The sequence below is a fragment of the Corythoichthys intestinalis genome, chromosome 15 (assembly GCF_030265065.1).
Source record: "Corythoichthys intestinalis isolate RoL2023-P3 chromosome 15, ASM3026506v1, whole genome shotgun sequence".
In the NCBI taxonomy this organism is placed as follows: Eukaryota; Metazoa; Chordata; class Actinopteri; order Syngnathiformes; family Syngnathidae; genus Corythoichthys; species Corythoichthys intestinalis.
The window spans coordinates 41,502,092-41,523,922 of NC_080409.1; the positions used below are offsets into that span (position 1 = coordinate 41,502,092).

The following is a 21,831-nucleotide window of genomic DNA, read 5'->3' on the forward strand; positions in this document are numbered from 1 at the left end:
TTTGTATGAGACGCTTTTCGTTTATGTTTAGTGAACCTGTATAGCATGCTAAGCTAACGTTGTTGCTAATGCAATGCTTGTGTACTTTTTTTTTTTGTAGTTTTACGACGGTCTAAAGAGGACAATGGTTTGAGGCCATTTTATTAATAAATCAGATGAAAAAGGAAGAAGTCTAATTATTAAGGCATCGTTCACCAGCTGTCTAGCTTTGGAAAAAGTAGATGCTTCGGAGTGAGGACAGCATAGACAGATTTAAATGACAGTAGAGTGAAATGCCCACTACAGTCCTTATATACCGTATGTTGAATGTATATATATCCATCTTGTGTCTTATCTTTCCATTCCAACAATTTATTTTACAGAATATATATATAATTTACAGAAAAATATGGCATATTTTATAGATGGTTTGAATTGCGATTAATTGTGATTAATTACGATTAATTTTTAAGCTGTAATTAACTCGATTAAAAATTTTAATCGTTTGACAGCCCTAGTTAAAATACATGATCCATTTGTAGCCCAGAGAAAAATATTGAAACGTTATACTCAACAACAACGCTAGAGGGCATGAGCGACATTTGAATGAAGTCAGAGACTCACAACTGTGACGTCAGCGCATGCGCACTTCCTTTTAGAACGATGGCCTTTCTGAGGGTGAAAAGTTTTGTCCGCTCCAGAACAAAATAAAAAGATAAAGAAAAGCAAATTAACAGACGCATCAACTGCTGCTGTGTGGCGTCTGTTGCTTAATCCGAATTCAGACGGTCACCTGGTGAAAATATTGAGCAGAAACCACTCGGTAAGATGTGGAAACACAATTTGCTAATTCGCTAATGCTAAATTTATATTCATGGCTAAATGCTAGCGCCTTATTCATGCAGGCCAAAAGCCTTGTGGAAGAGGAAGAGGACCAGGCGTCGTCAGTTAAGACTTCGGTGAGATGTTTTTATTAAAATGTCCTCCTGTTTAAAATGGTATAAAATATATTTTCCATTTGAAAGGAAAATTAATTTATGTTTTTGTGTTTTGGAAAATGTATCATTTATAGTATTGCATACAAAATGCTTTTGAACGCGTAATTAACGTTTTTGTCTTATGAAAATGTCATTCATTGCATACAAAATGCTTTGTAAATTACTAGAAGTTATATTCTTGAGTATTTACACTCAGTATTGTTTGAAAAAGTTGTACAACAAAAATGAAACTGAAAAGATTGTAACCCCATGACCTGTGTTAAATACAGGTCATGTTTTTTTCTGACCGGGAAAAAAGAAAGATCATCAGATTGATCAGATCACCAGAGAGATTGAAGAACCAAAAACATCGATAATTCTGGAATAACAGACAGTCTGTCTGGTAGGATTGTGTCAGTCATCGGACTGATACCTACATTTTTCTCTTTTCTTCCAAAGAGCGCGCTCCATCGGACATTGGAAAAAAACCTATTGCAATAGTACACTTAAGACATTGAATTAGTTGCCATTGCAGCTAATATTGGACGATTTTGACATTGACAATAGAATTGACTGAGACTCAACACGACTATTTTTTGTTTGTTTGTTATCACCAGTTCATTGTGTGTTTAACTCATTCACTCCCAGCCATTTTCACCAGAGCAAGGCCCTTCGCTCCTGGCCGTTTTACTGGATTTTGACTGATTTTGCAATGCCCACAGAAGATTGTTCTATTGCTATATAAACATGGAACCAACATAAAGAAAGATTAGACTCTCTTCTTTCAGCAGAACATATGGCCAAATCTACACAGAAATGGTTCACCAGACACAAAATGAAGCTCCTCCCTTGGCCATCTCAGTCCCCAGACCTTGTTATGTTGGCAAAAGGGGGTAGTACAAAGTATTAACACCAGGGGTGCTAATAATTGTGACAGACATTATTTGATGTCAAATATTTTTTCTTTATGTGGGATTTTTTTCCCCACTAAATGAATGCACTTGTATTGAAGGTTGGATTTTTCTCTTTTTTTCCATTTAGGTCCCATATTATTTGAATAAAAAAATATATTAGAAGCTAAAAAACACATCTTTTTCAGGGGTGCAAATAATTATGGAGGGCACTGTAGGGGCTACACATTCTACAACATGATCAATTCTATAACCTCTTTCATCTTCAAATATGTATATATTAACTGATTGAATTGAACTGTTTTTTTTTTTTTTTCATTCCTAAAAAAACATAGGTCACACTATGTGAAGTTAAAGGGTTTTTGGGACACCAGGCCCAAGCCCAATTCTTTGCCCTAAACTTAACTAGACACAGGGGTATTGTAGATATTACGATAACAAGATTGTAACTTTTGCTATGTTGGGAAGTCATTTAAAAAGCCTATGACAGGATAAAAAAAAGTCTTAAATAGCATTATTATTTGAGTTAGAATCATATTTTGAGACGATTCGACTATATACAACAATTTGGCAAAGCGCAGATGACGAGAAATTAGATCCACTGCTTTAGAATTCAGCCCATTGAGGGGGAATTATTCGGAACGAGGAAAATGCGACGTAGAGAGCCGCAAAATGTCTTTGTTTTAATCTCTCTACTCCAATATTTTTACAGGTTATTCCTTTTATCACAGTATTTTCCCCCAATTGCTAAATAAATGGTATGGTCATGACAAACAACAGTCTTGTGCTAAATGGAATATTATTAAAAATGCATTTATTCAGTGCGACATAGCAAAATTACTCCATAATGGTCAAAACGGTCTTCTACTTGCACTTTCCCGAAAGATATTTTATGCCACTGGAGTTAGTCCGGCTTTTGTCATTTCCCTGCCCCGGCTTCGGAGAATGTAAAGAAACCAAGAGGCGTGACAGCTAGCTGACATGTTAACCCGAACCGAGTGCCGTCTCTAAGTCTTATTTTCGCTTTTCGAAGCGAAAAATCACACAAAACTAGCCCGGATCATATCACACGGCGGCGGGGTTGTTGATTGTCTTCGCCGTTTGGCAACCTGCCCGGCGGCGAGCAAGTTAGAGCTAGAGCTTGTCGTTCCCCTGCTGCAGCAGGAGATTTCGTATGCGGGGAAGCAGCTGGAGAATGACCGTTGGACAAACCGGCCGACGTAGGAGGAGTGAGTAGCTGCCACATGGTCAACACAAATATGGCGTAAATATAATGCTTAACTACACGGGGAAGACGTAAACAATGAGAGAGCGGCGTGCAGTTTGTTGTGCAGCTAACATAGCAGGATATGTTTGAGGAGAGGTTTTCTACATGTCCGTTAATGATCAAACGTAAGTAAATAGTCCTTTTAAAAAAGTTTGTAGTGTTTACTTTGTAATCGCTGTATTCGCGGCCATTTTTAACACAAAGTTGCAATTAATAATAAAATAATATAAATGAAATTTTATAATAAATTTGTCTTTGAGCAATCTGAATCAATCTTTAACCATATCTTGTCATCCGCCCACAGAGGATTTTGTTCACATATGGCTTGAGACAGTTTCTACACACAAATGACCATGTGTAACTAAAATAATTATGAGTGATGCAATTTCATAATTTCTCCTGGCAGGTTTATGTGAGTTTTCAATGCCTGAGTTGCATTAAAGTTTACCTTCATTAAATGTATTTAAAGAACATTTAGCCTAGTTGTTTTGCTGTGCTAATTATTTTATTCTTTTTTTTTTTTTTTTTTTTTTTGTTAGCAGCAAGCTAAAGATTGGAATAAAATCAATATCATGGGACTACACTCATAGAAAACATCACATTTCTTTTCTCATATCACGTGTCTTTAATAGTAAGAGCCTCAACCTCCCCTTTCGCCATCCAAATCCTGTTTAAGGAGGCAATGGAACATTTTTAAAACGCATGTCCCGGAACGCTGCAGAGTTGCTCTTCGCTTTTTTTTTTTTTTTTTTTTTTTTACCCTACTGCAGTGCAGTAAGAGGGTTATATTGATCTATGTGGAGGCTTGCTTCTCCCGAAATAGCAACCATTGAAGTTATTGAAGGAGAGGAAACGGGCGGGATGTTGTGTCAGGTCCCCTGATCCGATTCCCGAAGAAATACCTTGACCCACTCCCTCCACCCAGTGCACACAAGGGGATTGTTCCTTTCAAGTCGGGGTCATAGATCACACTTGTGTTGTTGTTATTAATGATGCGTGAAGACTGCAGAATGGTTATGATGATTGTAGAGTCTGCCTAATAGGGGTTGTATTTTAGTTAACGAGGTGAAATGTCACATTGATTTGTATGCAGATTTTCAGTATGATATTGGGCAGTGTGGTTTTTGGCATTTTCGTCTTAGTCTTTTGGACAAAAATACTTATTAGTCTTAAGTCATATTTTTGTCATTTCAAAATCGACAAAAACTCAGACAAATATGGCTAGTTTTAGTCGACATTTGCCTGCCTCCTCAACCCCTCCCCTCGCTGAAGCCCCTGAGGGAGGAGGGGTTGAGGAGGCGGAGTTACACAACAGTAGCAGTTTGAGACAATGGCAGCGGTCACCGGCGTGACTGGATTTGTGTTAAAAAAAAAAAAAAGGCTCTCGCCAACTGCAAAGCATGCACTGCAGAAGTTTCACGAGGCGGAAAAAAAGCGTCCTCATTCAGCCCAAAGCGGGTGGTAAACTCTTCTAATGCTAAACACCGGCACGAAACCAATAGTCGACAAGTAGCCGTCTTCTGACGGAGCCTGCCGCTCTGGCCAGTCCTTGCAGGCCGCTGCCGCCTCGCCCTAGGCGGGGTGGGTTTCTCGAGCGTTCCCCCACGCCGTGCGCCTCCGTCCGGAGCAAAGCCAGGCCTCGAATATGCCGCGGCGAGCCGGCCGGGGCGGGCGGATATCCGTTACAAACGCAGCTGACGCCGCCAGTCCGGTTCCACTCATCGAGCCAGAGGCCTGGCGCAGGTGCCAATTTGGCGGCCGGACGGACACAAGGATAAATTCATCCACGCTGCCGTTAATTTCGTCTTAACAAAACTCAGGCACACGCGCAGGGATGCGAGCTACATCTCCGGCCTAATAATCTTGCAGTGTATCAGCTGAGCTGCCGTAAAGCAAGTGCCGTGAGTGCTGCAAATGTAAACAAAGCGCTGTACAATGGATACATGACATCGCCCTCTTTTGAGTTAATCGTTTTCACAGTGTGTAACAAAGCATATAACATTAGCAATCACTTTTCAAATTATTTAACTTATTTGTCTGCTCAATTACAGTTACAGTAGATAATCAAAACTTATTGGCACACATTAACACTTTTCAATTTAAAAATTGCTATCAAATAATGTTTTGAACCATACCTATTCTTGAATAAAGAACATTTCTGAGAAACACCTTTTTTTCTTTAGGATTAAGTATAATAATTTATTGCTTAAAATAAGGCTGTTAGGCTTATTTTCAGCCAGCTATTTTTCTTCGAAGAAATCTGAGTGAAATACACTTGAAGCGCTGGCAGACAATTTCACTTATTTTCAATAGATTCACACTTAAAATTGACTAGTTTGAAGGAGGTGTGTTTTTGCAGTGTAGTCATTTTAGATGCCGATCGATCGGGTCCAATCACGTCATTTTCAAAGTATCGGAATCGGCAAAAAAATATTGGGCATGCCTTTTTTTAATATATATATATATATGTGTATATATATATGTATATATATATATTTTTTTCTTTTTTATCGTTTTCTAATTGTATTTAATGTTACAGACATAATATGTTACACTCATCCAGAGTCTTTAGTTTAGGCTTAAGGTAGGGTTATCAGATTTATCCCAATAACGGTGGTAATTAGTTTTTTAAAAAATGTATCACGTTAAAATATTTAACGCAATTAATGCATGCGCTGCACGACCCACTCACGCATTATCGCGCTCAAGCTGTAATAGCGTAGAGTAGAGTGAATTTTGGCAGCCTTTGGAGCCTTTCTTTAATTGGCGAAAGCCTTACAATCCCTCTCCCTACGAATAGAATTATCATGGGAAGCAGTGTGGGGAAGCAAGGTAGCAAATGATCTTTTTCTTAACACCTTACGTTATTTCCCAACGCAGAGAAGATATATCAATTGGTAGCACTACGCACAGTCATGGTTCCACTTCCCATCATGCATTTGGCCATGGCCACAGTATCATTTACTGCAAGCTCAACAAATACACTAGATGGCAATATTTAGTCACAATATACAAAGTCACAAGTATTTCTATCCGTGGATCCCTCTCACAGAAAGAATGTTAATAATGTAAATGCCATCTTGAGGATTCATTGTCATAATAAACAAATACAGTAATTATGTACTGTATGTTGAATGTATATATTCGTCCGAGTTTTATTCATTTTTTTCTTTATGCATTGCCAAAATGTATATGATCGGGAAAAATGATCGGGAATGATTGGAATTGAATCGGGAGCCAAAAAAAGCAATCGGATTGGGAAATATCGGGATCGGCAGATACTCAAAAACGATCGGGATCGGATCAGGAGCAAAAAAAAAACATGATCGGAACAACCCTAGTAGTAATGTTATTATATATGTTAGGAATGGCTTACTTTCAATGGCATTTTTGTGCAACTTGGGTATTTATTTACTTGTTCACATTTGATGTTGAAAAAAGAGCAATAAAATATATTTTTGCACAGTAATATTTTCTCTTGTGTATACTTAAACGTTTTACATAAATCTTTTCATAGAATTATTGGCTTGACATTATCGGTTATCGGTTGGAATGAGGAGGAAATTATCGGTTATCGGTATCGATTAAAAAAATGCATTATCGTGCATCTCGATTATTAAGGGCATACTGGTGTCTTCTTGTGGTGTCTGTTTCAGTGTTGTAGAGACTTTGAGGAGACACATCAAAAAGCTGTGATATCCCAGTAGTTAATTTCAATATCTTTCCGCGGACTTGAAGGGACATCAATGTAACGAGCTTGTTTTGCATGGACAGAAACATTTTAATCACGCAACCTCTTATTATCAGGGTTAAACTCAGATATGAAAACATACATCTCTTTAATTGCAGACGCTGTCTCGCTATCACCAAGAACATGATTTTGCTGATCTGTTCTTGCGTAATGCAAGTTGACACTCGCGGATGTCAGCAGAATTTTTTATGGAATCCAACTTCCACCACCCCCATCACACCCACCTCACTCTCAACAGGGCGTCACGGCAGATATTCAACCCCGTTGAGCGCTCACCTCTAGAAGCAAGGGCGACATTGTCATATTTGATGCCCTTTTTTAGTCTTTAGTTTCAATCAATAATGTAGTTCAACTGAAGGTGGAAATCCTTCTTAGATTGCCTGCTTTACTCATTGGCTGCCATTGACTGAGATACAGTGCTGGCCAAAAGTATCGGCACCCCCGCAATTCTGTCAGATAATGCTCAGTTTCTCCCAGAAAATGACTGCAATTACAAATGCTTTGGTAGTAATATCTTCATTTATTTTGCTTGCAATGAAAAAACACAAAATACAATGGGGGGAAAAAATCATTATCATTTTACACAAAACTGAAGTTTATATTTCACGGGTGGCAGTGAATGAATTAAAATGGCCTGGACAACTACAGTGCTGGCCAAAAGTATTGGCACCCCTGCAATTCTGTCAGATAATGCTCAATTTCTCCCAAAAGATGATTGCAATTACAAATGCTTTAGTAGTACAATCTTCATTTATTTTGCGTGCAATGGAAAAAAAAAATACAACATTATCATTTTACACAAAACTCCATAAATGGGCGGACACAGAAGTATTGGCGCCCTTTGAAAAATCATGTTATTCTTCTCTATTTTGTGTAATTAACAACACCTGTTACTTACCTGTGGCACATAACAGGTGATGGCAACAACTAAATTACACTTGCAGCCAGTTAAAATGGATTAAAGTTGACTCAACCTCTGTCCTGTGTCCTTGTGTGTACCACATTGAGCATGGCGAAAAGAAAGAAGACCAAAGAACTGTCTGAACACTTGATAAGCAAAATTTTGAGGAAGCATGGGCAATCTCAAGGCCACAACTCCATCTCCAAAGACCTGAATGTACCTGTGTCTACTGTGCGCCATGTCATCAATAAGTGCAAAGCCCATAGCACTGTGGCTAACCTCCCTAGATGTGGTTGGAAAAGAAAAATTGACTAGTGATTTCAATGAAAGATTGTGCGGATGGTGGATAAAGAAGCTCGACTAACATCCAAACAAGTTCAAGCTGTCCTGCAGTCCGTACTATCCTTCGGTGTCTGAATGAAAATGGACTCTACGGTAGGATACCCAGGAAGACCCAACTTCAGACCCAGAGAGATTAAGAAAAAAAAAAAACTGGCTGGAGTTTGGCAATACTTACCTGAGAAAGCCAAAAACGTTTTGGAGGAATGTTCTCTGGTCAGATGGGACAAAAGTAGAGCTTTTTGGGAAAAGGCACCAACATAGAGTTTTCAGGGGAAAAAACGAGGACTTCAAAGAAAAGAACACTGTCCCCACAGTCAAACAAGGCGGAGGTTCCCCAATGTTTTGGAGTTGCTTTGCTGCCTTTGGGCATGGACTGCTTGACCGTGTGCATAGATTTATGAAATCTGAAGACTACCATTAAAATCTGCAGCATAATGTAGGGCCCAGTATGAGAAACGTGGGTCTCCCTCAGAGGTCATGGGTCTTCCAGGAGGGCAATGACCCATAACACACTTCAAAAAGCACTAGAAAATGGTATGAGGGAAAGCATTGGGGACTTGTAATGTGGCCAGCAATGCATCCAGACCTGAATCCCATAGAACACCTGTGGAGAGATCTGAAAATGGCAGTTTGGAGAAGGCACCCTTCAAATCTCAGATACCTGGAGCATTTGGCCAAAGAAGAATGGTCTAAAATTCCAGCAGAGTATTTTAAGAAACTCAATGTTGGATACCAGAAGCGGTTGTTCGCAGTTATTTTGTCTAAATGTTGTGCTCCCAAGTATTATTAGGCTGAGGGTGCTATTACTTTTGTCCGGCCCATTTTTGGAGTTTTGTGTAAAATGGTCATTTTTAAAAAAAAAATTTTTTTCATTGCAAGCAAAATAAATGAAGATTGTACTACCAAAGCATTTGTAATTGCAATCATTTTTTGGGAGAAATTGAGCATTATCTGACAGAATTGCAGGGGTGCCAATACTTTTGACCAGCACTGTAGTTGTCAAGGCCATTTTAATACATTCACTGGCACCCGTGAAATATAAACTTCATTTTTTGGGGGGGGAGGAGCTAAAATATGCAATGGCACAATGCTTCTTTAAAGTGTTCAAATTATGGGTGCATACTGGTGAGATTTTTTTTTTCATCTGTGTGGAAATGTGGATTAATTTCACACTCAGTGATCCGCAAAAAAAGCAGCTCCTTCATTCTGGACAGTGATTTCTTACTTTTTGCCAAAACATCTCGTGACATTTTTTTTCCTCAAGAAAATCCAAATCTCTCTTTTCCCTTCCTTACTCCTTGCCAATTTCTACCGTCACAAGTATGGATTAAAGAACCTCTGATGAGGCAAACACACCTTGTCTTCTTTCACCCACGCCTATGGGCTTCGACTCAGAAAACCAGATTATGGACATCTAGTAAATAGAAAAGGATAGAAAATTGTCACATGAGAGGATTCACATTGGGGATGGAAGATCACGCACGCCTTCACGTCTTCACGCCTGTTTACTTCTATGTGGGCGTGACCAAACATTTTTTAGCCAATATGCTGTACAACACATCTTATACTTCTGAACTGATTGGCAGTGAGTGAGCATGTTTCTGTGCCTTTGACAGTCACAGACGTCCAATCCATTGTGAATGATCAGCCCTCGCAGCATTAAAGTGGAATTTTGGCCATCAAAAGACATGTTGACCTCCAGCAAACATGGCTTCTCATAAGCGATCAAATAGTGAAGGAAAAACAACGGCTAAGGTAAATAAACCACGCTGTAAACTGCCTTATTTATTTTTACGATTGATGGTCTGCTTTTCTGTCGGGCTAACTAACTGCATGGAATTTGTTGAAATCAACTACACTGACTAATTAAACTCCCGCTAACTTGAAGATTTAGGCCGAATGTCAAAAATTCTGAACTTCTGTTTATTTCATATTTCACACGGTGTTTTATGGTCCTGAATGAAATGGACCGCTTGGATGTGTGTGGAAGCGATCGTTTTTTTATATTCAATTTTTGAATCCCGCGCCATGAAAATGAGTTACTTCCGGCTCCAGTCTCGGGTTTAGGACGAATGCGAATGTGACCTCATCCGGGTCAGCATTTCACAATACAGCATTGCTTTATAGCATGCAGATGGACTGCGGATTTAGCTTATTTTGCGGATTAATCCGTTTATTTTTCGCATCATGCCACCCAAACGGCTGCAGGCTTTTGTAGCTGTACCAGGGAGAAGCATGTGAGCCTTTTTAGGTTTCAGAAAGTTCCCGTTCACCCCGAGATAGGCCAAAACAAGTGTGCGACAACTTTGGGACCATTGGACTTAAGAGGAAGTGAGTAAACATCGTGTTTTGTATTATGTCAAATACTGGGATCATGGCACACGTTTTAATACGGAGGTGGCTTGCATTTTGTGGCTGACATGCTCCTTGTCCACCGAGAATGCCACTCAGCTGATGACTGGCGGCTTGTCGCACATCCACCCGATCAAGAAATTGCAACTTTCAGTTAAAAATGGCCTCGAATATAGTGATTACAAAGTAAACACTACAAACTTACTTTAAAATAAAGGACTATTTTCTTATGTTTGATCATGGACGGACATGTAGAAAAGTTCTCCTCAGACACATCCTGGCATGTTAGCTGCACAACAACTTCACGCCGCTCTCTCACTGTTCTTCGCAGTGTAGTTAAGCATTAATCTACGCCATATTTGTGTTGACCATGTGGCAGCTACGCGCTCCTCCGACGTCTGCCAGTTTGTCCAGCTGTAATTCTCCAGCTTCCCCGGCAAACATGATCTCCTCCCACAGCAGGGGACGAATGGTAACTTGTTCGCCGCCGGGCAGGTTGCCGATTGGCGAAGACAATCAACAACACCGGTGCTGTGTGACATGCTCCCAGGTTGTTTTGAGGGATTTTTCGCTGAGAAAGCCGAGAAAGACTTTGAAACATCACTCATTTCGGGTTAGCATGTCGGCTAGCTGTCACGCCTCCTGGTTTGTTTACGCCATGGGTGTCCAAACCTGTCCGCAAGGGCCACTGTGGGTCCTGGTTTTTGTTCCTACCAATCGAGCACAGACAGTTTAACCAATGAAGTTTGTGCTAAAACAAGCAGCACCTGACTGCAATCAACTGATTACACTTGTGAGACACCAGATTGGTGAAAAGATGTCATCTTGTTTTGTAGGAATGAAATCCAGCACCCACTGCGGCCCTACGTGGAATAGTTTGGACACCACTGGTCTACGCTCTCCAAAGCCGGGGCAGGCAAATGACAAAAGCTGGAATAATTACAGTGGCATAAAATATCATACGAGAGGTGCGACAGTAAAGGTGAAGTCGACAGTTTTGACCTTTATGGAGTAATTTTGCCATGCTGTATTGAATAAATGCATTTTTAATATATCATATTCCATTTAGCACAAGACTGTTATTTGTAATGATCATACCATTTATTTAGCAATTGGGGAAAAAATACTTTGATAAAAAGAATATCCTGAAAGAATATTGGAGTAGAGAGACTGAAACAATGACATTTGCGGCTCTCTTCGTCGCATTTTCCGTGTTCTGAATATTTCCACCTCAATAGGCTGAATTCTAAATCAGATGAAACCATGACCCTGCCGACGTCATCCTCCTGTTGGGGACGCTAGAGCCCTATAATGGTCGGCGTGTCTAAACGGTGGATTAAAAAACTAGTTTCTCATCATCTGTGCTTTGCGAAATTGTTGTATATAGTCAAATCGTCTCAAAATATGATTCTAATTCACATAATAATGCTATTTAAGACTTTTTTTTCTTCTCCTGTCGTAGGCACTTTAAGCTGTGCTTATTAGACGAATAAAAAAAACTTGGCATAGGCTAAGGTGTCATTGAAACGACTTTCTTCACTTTAACCTTAAATGTCTTTAATTACTCATCCTGACATCAGCCCCCTAATGAGAACATCTGCTGCCCATATACACTGTACTTACTACGTTATCTTAGCATGCAGTATGTTTCATCACTGCAGTGACATTATCCAGTTTGTCCAGCTCAAATTCAAGTGTCTGGCAGTAGGGCGGGTGAATTAAGAGTGTAACTGGGTTATGAATGTGTGACGATGTTGATTTAGTGACCATTACTCTGGTCCTCAGGCTCCACACGATTTGTTGACGCCATTCGTCTTCCTTCCAGGAGCAAACACATTTGTTTGACATGCTGCGCCCCCTGCCCCCCTTCCAATGCACATGTACAAGACATGTTTATCTCCTCCATGAATTTGAAGCTCACATGAAGTAGAGAGAGGAACGTGGGGGAAATTGACTTTCAATGTGTATTTTTGGAATAATTTTCTTTACCGTATTTTTCGGACTATAAGTCGCAGTTTTTTTTCATAGTTTGGCTGGGGGTGCGACTTATACTCATGAGCGACTTATGTGTGAAATTATTAACACATTATGATATCATTTCACATGTTATTTTGATGTTTTGGAGTGACACTGATGGTTTGGTAAACTTGTTAGCATGACTTTATGCTATAGTTATCTGAATAACTCTTAATAGCTATGGCCACATTCGCGTTCTGCCTTTGGCAATGTGTGTTCAATTGTATTATTGACTTTTTCATATTGAAATGCATGCTTTTAGTTCGTGGCGCTTTCACGCCCACGTGGGGGCGCACTCGAACTTGTTTACGTGAAGAAGAGCGCTCACACGCCAGAAGAAGACTGACATCTACGCAGCTCTGCGTGAGTGGGCGAGTTAGCGAGAGAGAAACACGGCTGCGAACCTACGTTCATTGTTTATACTTCTAAAATATCTCTACAGAGGCAACGCCTGTGTGTATCATCTTTTCTGTTGTTGTTGTGTGTTTTCCACCCGTTTGGACACTTAGAGCCAGTTGTGTGGTTGTTTGAACGATGTGCTAATGCTAGCGAACACATGCTAACCGTTTGTGTCATTGCTGTAGTAGCACCTAATTATCATTTATTTACGCTGACGCGAACCTGTTCGGTATACAGGACGAAATTGATTCAGCATATAATACGGACGTCCAGCATCATCATTTGGGAGTTTAGCTCGCTGTATAGACCCTACCCACGTGACGTCACAACTCCGCTCTCCTGAATGGTACCGCCCAATTGTCCGTCAAAACATAGTGTTAACCTGTTACGGCTACGTACATTCCTCCTATTCACGGCGTGTTTTTCTGCTCCTTAACATTAATAATCAAAATGGTGAAGGCGTGTGTGGCTGTTGGTTGCACTAACAGAGAAGATGGAAGGAGAGACTTGAAGTTTTACCGTATTCCGAGGGATCCAAAGAGGAGAGCGAAATGGACGGCTGCAATTCGACGTGAAAACTGGGCACCAAAAAATCACCAGAGACTATGTAGTAGTCATTTTATATCCGGTAAGATGCATTTAAGATATACTTAGAGGGTTTTGGGCTGACAAATAACCACAATTAAGATCATTGCTAGGCTAATCGCCGACAACATACACGCATGTATGTAGTGAGAGTGCCATCGCTAAACCATATAAACATTAAAAGCCTTAACTCCATTGACAAACGACATGAAATACATTAGACTTGACAGTGGATGTTAGCAATAACAAAAGATTTTGAATTGAAAATTTCGTAACTCACCTTTCCAAGCACAAGATAGATTCCTGCCGAATTTTCGTGGACGAGGACCTGTTTCACCCAACCAGCAACGAAGTATTTATAAGCCTCCAAGCTCTTGAAGTTTTTCAAATTTTCGTGAGAATAGGCTGATTTTGTGTGGACAAGATAATTGTAAATATCAGCGTAGCAGATGTCAGGCAGACAGGGCGAAGACAGTGGGTCGAAAAACATCGATTTGGGCATCAAATATGGATCTGGCGACTATAGAACGAAGCTTTTCCACATAACGCCTTTTATGCAACACATCCAGTGAGTTTACGGCATCAGAAAGCACCGGGTCTTCCATGAAATGTATTTTAAATTCCTCGATCAATTAAAACCAATGCTAATACAGAGACAAAATGACGGACAAGTGGGCGGAACCATACAGCGAGCACGTGGTTTTGTGACGTCAGTGGGTAGGGTCTATAGCCAGGACCGAGCCGTAGCATCCTGGTGAATACAGTATATTTGCATTTCGTTGTTCATGCACTGTACACTGTACACTTATTTAGCATGTTGTTCTCTTTTGTATTTTTATATTAAATTGCATTTCAAGATGATATTTCTATGTGTTGGATTTTATCAAGTAAATTTCCCCCAAAAATGTGACTCATACTCCAGTGCGACTTTTCCAGTGGTGCAAATAAGTATTTAGTCAACCACCAATTGTGCAAGTTCTACTTGAAAAGATTAGAGAGGCCTTTAATTGTTGACATGGGTAAACCTCAACCATGAGAGAAAGAATGTGGAAAAAAAACAGAAAATCACATTGTTTGATTTTTAAAGAATTTATTTCCTAATTAGAGTGGAAAATAAGTATTTGGTCACCTACAAATAAGCAAGATTTCTGGATGTCAAAGAGGTCGTAACTTTTTCGAACGAGGTCTATCGAGGATCCACTCGTTACCTGTATTAATGGCACCTGTTTTTACTCATTATCGGTGTAAAAGACCACAATTGTCCACAATCTCAGTCACACTCAAAACTTCACTATGGCCAAGACCAAAGAGCTGTCGAAGCACACCAGAGACAAAATTGTAGACCTGCACCAGGCAGGGAAGACTGAATCTGCAATAGTTAAAACGCTTGGTGTAAAGAAATCAACTGTGGGAGCAATTATTAGAAAATGGAAGACATACAAAACCACTGATAATCTCCCTCGATCTGGGGCTCCATGCAAGATCTCATACCGTGGCGTCAAAATGATAACAAGAACGGTGAGCAAAAATCCCAGAACCACACGGGGACACCTAGTGAATGACCTACAGAGAGCTGGGACCACATTAACAAAGGCTACTATCAGTAACACAGTGCACCGCCAGGGACTCAAATCCTGCACTGCCAGACGTGTCCCCCGCTGAAGCCAGTACACGTCCAGGCCCGTCTGCGGTTCGCTAGAGAGCATTTGGATGATCAAGAAGAGGACTGGGAGAATATGTTATGGTCAGATGAAACCAAAATAGAACTTTTTGGTCGAAACACAGGTTCTCGTGTTTGGAGGAGAAAGAATACTGAATTGCATCCGAAGAACACCATACCTACTGTGAAGCATGGGGGTGGAAACATCATGCTTTTTCTGCAAAGGGACCAGGACGACTGATCTGTGTAAAGGAAAGAATGAATGGGGCCATGTATCGAGAGATTTTGAGTGAAAATCTCCTTCCATCAGCAAGGGCATTGGAGATGAGACGTGGCTGGGTCTTTCAGCATGACAATGATCCCAAACACACAGCCAGGGCAACAAAGGAGTTGCTTCGTAAGAAGCATTTCAAGGTCCTGGAGTGGCTTAGCCAGTCTCCAGATCTCAACCCCATAGAAAATCTGTGGAGGGAGTTGAAAGTCTGTGTTGCCCAACGACAGCCCCAAAACATCACTGCTCTAGAGGAGGTCTGCATGGAGGAATGTGCCAAAATACCAGCAACAGTGTGTGAAAAGCTTGTGAAGAGTTACAGAAAACGTTTGGCCTCCGTTATTGCCAACAAAGGGTACAACCCCCCCACCACCACCACCACCACATTCTGTCTCTCATGGTTGAGGTTTACCCATGTTGACAATTACAGACCTCTCTAATACTTTTTAGTGGGAGAACTTGCACGATTAGTGGTTGACTAAATACTTATTTGCCCCACTGTATATGTTTTTTTTCTTTTTCGTTGGGCATTTTATGGCTGGTGCGACTTATACTCAGGTGCGACTTGTAGTCCGAAAAATACGGTATTTGAAATTAGACCCATGACTTTCAACATGGATTTTTGGAATCATTTTCTTTATTTGAAATTAGACACATGAACTCATTCACTGCTTTTGACAGCGACAGATGTCCATTCCATTTGAAACAGCAGCAAATGATCACTGCCAACCTTCACATCACCTTCAGTGGCGGCTAATCAGTTAAACAGATAGAAACATGTTTTGATTACAAACTACTACAGGTAGTCCCCCATGTTACAATGCGACCGTCTTACGTGATTTCGACTTCACGACACTGGGGTCTCCAGTAATTTTTTTAATAATGTTGATTTTTGTTTTGTGATGCATGCTTTTATTTTGTTAGCGCAGGAAGTGTCGAGCAGGTAGTACTTCTGCACGCGATTAAGAGTGCATGTACACACGAAGAAAAACATATTTGCGCACACGAAGAAGAGCGCATGAACACACGAAGATGTAATGGATTATTTTCATTCTTTCTTAGTCTGTTTATTCATGAGCACTTAGTAATTCCCAATGAAAAAGAACAATTTCTTATTCTATGTTCTTTTAGTTTTGGATGTTTGGATCTTTATGTGAGCAGATTGTTTCTCTTCCTTGTGACAGAGTTTCCAGACCTTTTATCCTTCCTCAAGGTGATCCTGTCTCAGTAGCTTTTCCCTAGTACAAGATGCTATTTTTGTGTTGCTCTTTGTGGTATTTGATTACAACTCCGGAGGTCAGTCAACACAAACATGCAGAGCTCAAAAGAGCAGAGGGGCTCTTCACCTAAAACTTTAGGGAAAGAAGTAGAACATTTATGGGTGCAGTAAGTAAATTTTCAAATGTCCTCTGATATTCACAGTATCACCGCTAAATTCTTCAACAGCTCACTTGAGCATTATTGCCAACCACTGTGAAACAGAAAAAATGCACTACTTGGTGGGCTTAATCTTGCTGACAAGGAGACAAACAGCACCTTGGTGGAGGTAATGATCGCTCGTTAAAGAGCCTTCCGTGTCCCAGTTTTCCGGTAGCACCTTGGCCGTCGTCCAACGTCAAGACGGATGTCGGGCAAGCCGTCGACACGCCCTCACCTCCTCGTGAGTTAAGATCCCGGCTGCCCCTTTTGGCTCTGATCTGCTTATCGATCGAAAAGGTTTCATCAACGGTCCGCGGTGAAGGATGGTGCAGATGCCGGAGCCGTCAATCTTACAGCAGATGCCGCAATTTAACTCAAAACACACAGAACGGAATCTGCAGATGTCTTGTCAGGATTCACCTTTCAATATCTTTTTCTCTTCCGTCTCTTTTTACTCCTCACTCATAACCTTCTCCCTTTGATTTTTGCTTGTTCTTTCCTGCTTTTCTTATTCTTCCTCACCACATTTATTCTTTCCTTAGTCATACCTCATTTTCTTCTCTCCTCTCACCTGCTCTATTTGTCTTCTGTCCTTTCCTGCGTCTCTCCTCCCTGTATTTTTCTTCTTTCCTCTTTCTCCATATTCACCTGTTTTTCACCTTGTCTTTCACCTTCGTATATCCTTTCACCTCACCTTTCTTTGCCCTTTTTCATCCTTTAATTTTTCACTTCTCATCCCCCTCATCTTTTCCTCATTCATATCATTTCCTCTTCTTTTTACTCTACTCTTTTCCTTTATCCCTCCATTTTTATTTCACCTTAGTTTCTCTCCACAGTTCCTTCACTTTTTGATTTCCCATTTCTTTCTCCTCACTTCTTTCTTTCTTCATCTACTTTTCTTCTCTTCCCCCTCCTCATCCTCTGCTTTTTCCTCCCTCTTCCGCTCCCCATTTCCTTTTTTTCCCTTTAGCTCTTTTTTTCTGTCTTTCTCATTTTTGTTTCACTTCTCTCCTTGCATCCATTTGCCTTCTTTTTTAATCTTCTTTCTCTTTTCCTCTCCCAGCAACCTTCTCCTATCCTTATTCTCCATCACTTTTCCTCGCCTCCTTTTAATCTCCCTTTTCCCTCGTCCCCAGTCCTTTCTGATGCCGCTTCTCGTGCATGCATAATGAGTTGTATGACACGCACTGGACAAACAATGGTGCACTGTGTATTAATTTGTAGGGTGTGTTTGCATGTTTTTTTTTTTAATGATGCATAACATTCGCATCAAGGTACAGTCGCTGCAGACAGATCCCAGATCAGTTACAAGGTAATCCACTTTAGGGTCTCTTCTTCACATGATAAACACACACAATCTGGTTAGCCAAAGCCTTCTTAGCCTTCAAGGTAAGGCCGCCGCCTGCCAAGCTGATTGCGCGCGTGTGCGTGTGGCGCACGTGTGTAAAATCTCAGTGATGTTATATTTTGCCACAATAGGGGTAATACACAATTTTATCTAAAGGTTTTAAGCGCATATACTGTATATTGGAGCTGAATGATATAGATATAAATAAATAATCAATATGGATGTTTAAGATAGAGATGTCCCTGATACTAACACTTCATTTTTAGAAGATAGGAATCGGGTAAAAATAATCGTGTTTTTAAGATTGTTTTCGACGGCTTAAAGTGCCTGTGACACGAAAAAGCATGTTTATTTCATAGTACACACGGTATTTTATGCTCCTGAATGAAATGGACCGCTTGGATGTATGTGAAAGCGATCGCTATATTTTATTTAGTTTTTTTTAATCCCGCGCCATGAAAATGAGTGAATTCTGGCAACGGTCTCGAGTTGAGAAAGAGGGCGCTATGACATGTACGGAGGAAGGAGTCCTCTTCATTATACAGCCGGACTGTTGTATAAGGACTAAGGATTCATCTGATTTTGCGGATTAATACATTTTTCACATCACGCTAGCCAAACGGCTGCAGAAAAATCTTGCTGTACGAGGGAGAGGCATGTGCGCCTTCCAAAAGGTTTCAAAAGGTTCCCATTCCGGTTGATATTGGCCAAAACAAGCCCTAGTGTGCCCGGTGTTCTGTCAAATTTTCCACCCGATCAGAAATTGCAACTTTGTGTTAAAAATAGCCGCGAATACAGCGATTACAAAGTAAACACTTCAAACTTTTTTCAAATAAAGCACTACTTACGTTTGACCATGAATGGGCATGTAAAAAGCTCTCCTCATACACATTAGCAACATTGTCCAGTTGCTTCCCCGGCGAGCTCTCCTGTCCGTAGTAGGGGAACAAGCTGTAAATTGCTCTCCGCCGAGCGGTTTGCTGATCGGCGAAGACAATCGACAACCCAGTCGTCATGTGAAATAATCAGGGCTACTTATGTGGGATTTTCCGTTTCGAAGACTTTGAAACATCACTCGGTTCGGGTTCTCATGTCGGCTAGCTGTCACACCTCTTGGTTTATTTACATTCTCCGAAGCCGGGGAAGAAAAATGACATAAGCCTGATTTAGGCTTATCGATCGGGAGGTGCAACAGTAAAGGTGGAGTCGTCAGTTTTGACCATTATGGAGTAATTTTGCCATGTCGTCTTGAGTGATTGCATTTTTATTATTTCAAATTCGATTTAGCACAAGACTTATTTGTCATGACTATGGCATTTATTTAGCTATTGGGGAAAAATAGCTGGATAAAAAGAATATCCTGTAAAAATATTGGAGTAGAGAGACAGAAACAATGACATTTTGCTGCTCTCTTCGTCACGTTTTCCTCGTTCTGAATAATTCCCATTCAACGGGCTGACTGGTCCTTCTCAAGCCATTTATTTAGCTATTGGGGAAAATACTTGGATAAAAAGAAACTCCTGTAAAAATGTTGGAGTAGAGAGACGGAAACAATGACATTTTGCGGCTCTCTTCATCGCGTTTTCCTCGTTGTGAATAATTCCCACTGAATGGGCTGCATACTAAATCAGATGAAATCGTGACTCCGCTGACGTCATCCACCTGTTGGGGACGCTAGAGCCCTATGATGGTAGGTTTGGCTAATCGGCAGATGAAAACACTAATTTCTTGTCATCTGCGCTTTGCTAAATTGTTGTATATAGTCGAATCATCTCAAAATATGATTCTAATTCACATAATAATCCTATTTAAGACTTTTTTTCTCCTGTCGTACGCACTTTAAAGCAACAAAATAAACAAGGTGCAAAAATGTCGTGATATAGTGATCTCTACTTCCCGCTTCAAACTTTGCTCCCTCAGTCCATCGCGGATTGTTTAAGTTAATAAATAACTAAATACATGATTTAAAAATGTGAAGCTACAGTATATGGCGGAAAACACTCAGGTGACTTGAAGTTCCACTCTGAGACCCCCAATTTGGCCACCTTTCAAAATCGTCCGATATGCAAGTGTGATACATCATTGGAAAGCTTAAAAGCTCAATTTTCTGGAGGAAGAAAAATTTTTAACAGGAGGGCTTTTAAAAAAAATTTTTTTTTTTTTTTTTATACAGTGAAACCCTATCTGGAGGTGAGCGCATGAAAGAGCAGAATTAATGACACCATGACTTAAACGAGGTATTATCGCGTACTTACCTTGTTACGATCCAAAAACAGTAGCATGTATCACTGAGTGTCAAGACACAGCTGTGAATTGCCACAGTTGGATTTTTGGGGGGATTTTATGGGTGAAACATGGTAATATAACAAGGGACGCAGAAATCGCAGACATCAAGGAGTGGTCGAGATTGTCTTTTTCATATATTTACCCTTTTAAACATTTTTCCTCGTTTGGATCGATTATTTATCATCTAACATATCAGAGAAAATGCGAAAGTAAAAAAAAAAAAAAATACAATTCAGTCATAGTTATGAGGTAGATATCCGTGACTGTTTTACAGACGCCATTTTTTTCATTGTGACGTAATTTGTTTAAAAGTTTAAAATATGCGAGTGAATAATTTTTTAAAGTCGTTTTTTTTTTTTAAACGAAATATTAGACATTGATTAATGATTCTCAGCTTAAAATGACATCTTGAATTATTAATATAGTTACTTACCTTCGTTTTATGGCTGGGTTGAAACCAAGCGGTTGCGCGACGTCCGTAAACGGTGGTTTCCAGGGTAAAACGGACAAATTAAAAATAGTTTGGAGGCTTATTGCGCCATGAATATGCTATGGCAGCATATAAACATATTGTTCTATCAAATAGAGCAGTTGTTTTGGCCTAAAATACAGCAGTTTCTTTTAAAGAGGAGTGCAAGAGCAGAACCTGCTTTTTCAATCTTGTCTGTTTTTTCCGCCGCATGCATGTACAATTTATATATGGCAGAAAACACAGACAAGGCTAAAAAAGCTAAGAGTAAGTCATGCCAGAAGTCTGTCACTAACATCTCATTATATTTTCATGAGCTTAACAAATTGTTCATTTTCACACTTTGAGGTCATTTGGCTTGTTTTCCAGTCGTCACGGTGGCTTCTTCAGCTTTTTATTCCATACCCCTCGTGTCCTCAAGCCAAGGCCATACCAATAAATAGACCCTTAATTAGATCCTCCTTTGCGCACACAAACACACACACCCCCTTGCATGTGTGTGTGTGTCTATGTGAGGACACACTCACTGGCATAATTTCAAGGGAGCTTAACTCATTGACTTCCATTGGCGGCTATGGATGTCCAAACCATTTGACCCAGGAAGGACTGGCAGTACCTTCCTGTTCAAATGGTTTGGACTTCTATCACTGTCAGTGACGCCGAAACATGATCATTCATTGCCAGCCTTCACAGAATGATGTACTCTTTACCATCGCAGTCAGAAATGTGAACCATTACAGTTAAAAATATCCTGTAGAATTGGGGAAAAAAAAGATTTAATAAAGACTTATATATTTATATAATTCCCATTCCTAAATTAATAAATTTGTGCTGGTGTACCTAACGTGCCCAGTGAGGGTACATGTTATGCTCATAACGGTCGTGAGCACATCACCAA

The 21,831-nt window shown here is 40.2% G+C and overlaps 1 long non-coding RNA gene across 3 annotated transcripts in view; it reads left to right on the top strand.

Annotated features, from left to right (window-relative positions):
- Window positions 1–643: 643 nt before the first annotated feature.
- Window positions 644–21,831, top strand: part of LOC130931307 (uncharacterized) — a 118,783-nt gene continuing 97,595 nt past the window's right edge. For all 3 annotated transcript variants that reach the window (XR_009067191.1, XR_009067189.1, XR_009067190.1), the window contains exons 1-2: window positions 644–802; window positions 885–938. This is a non-coding gene — a long non-coding RNA (uncharacterized LOC130931307). The remainder of the gene's footprint in view (window positions 803–884; window positions 939–21,831) is intronic.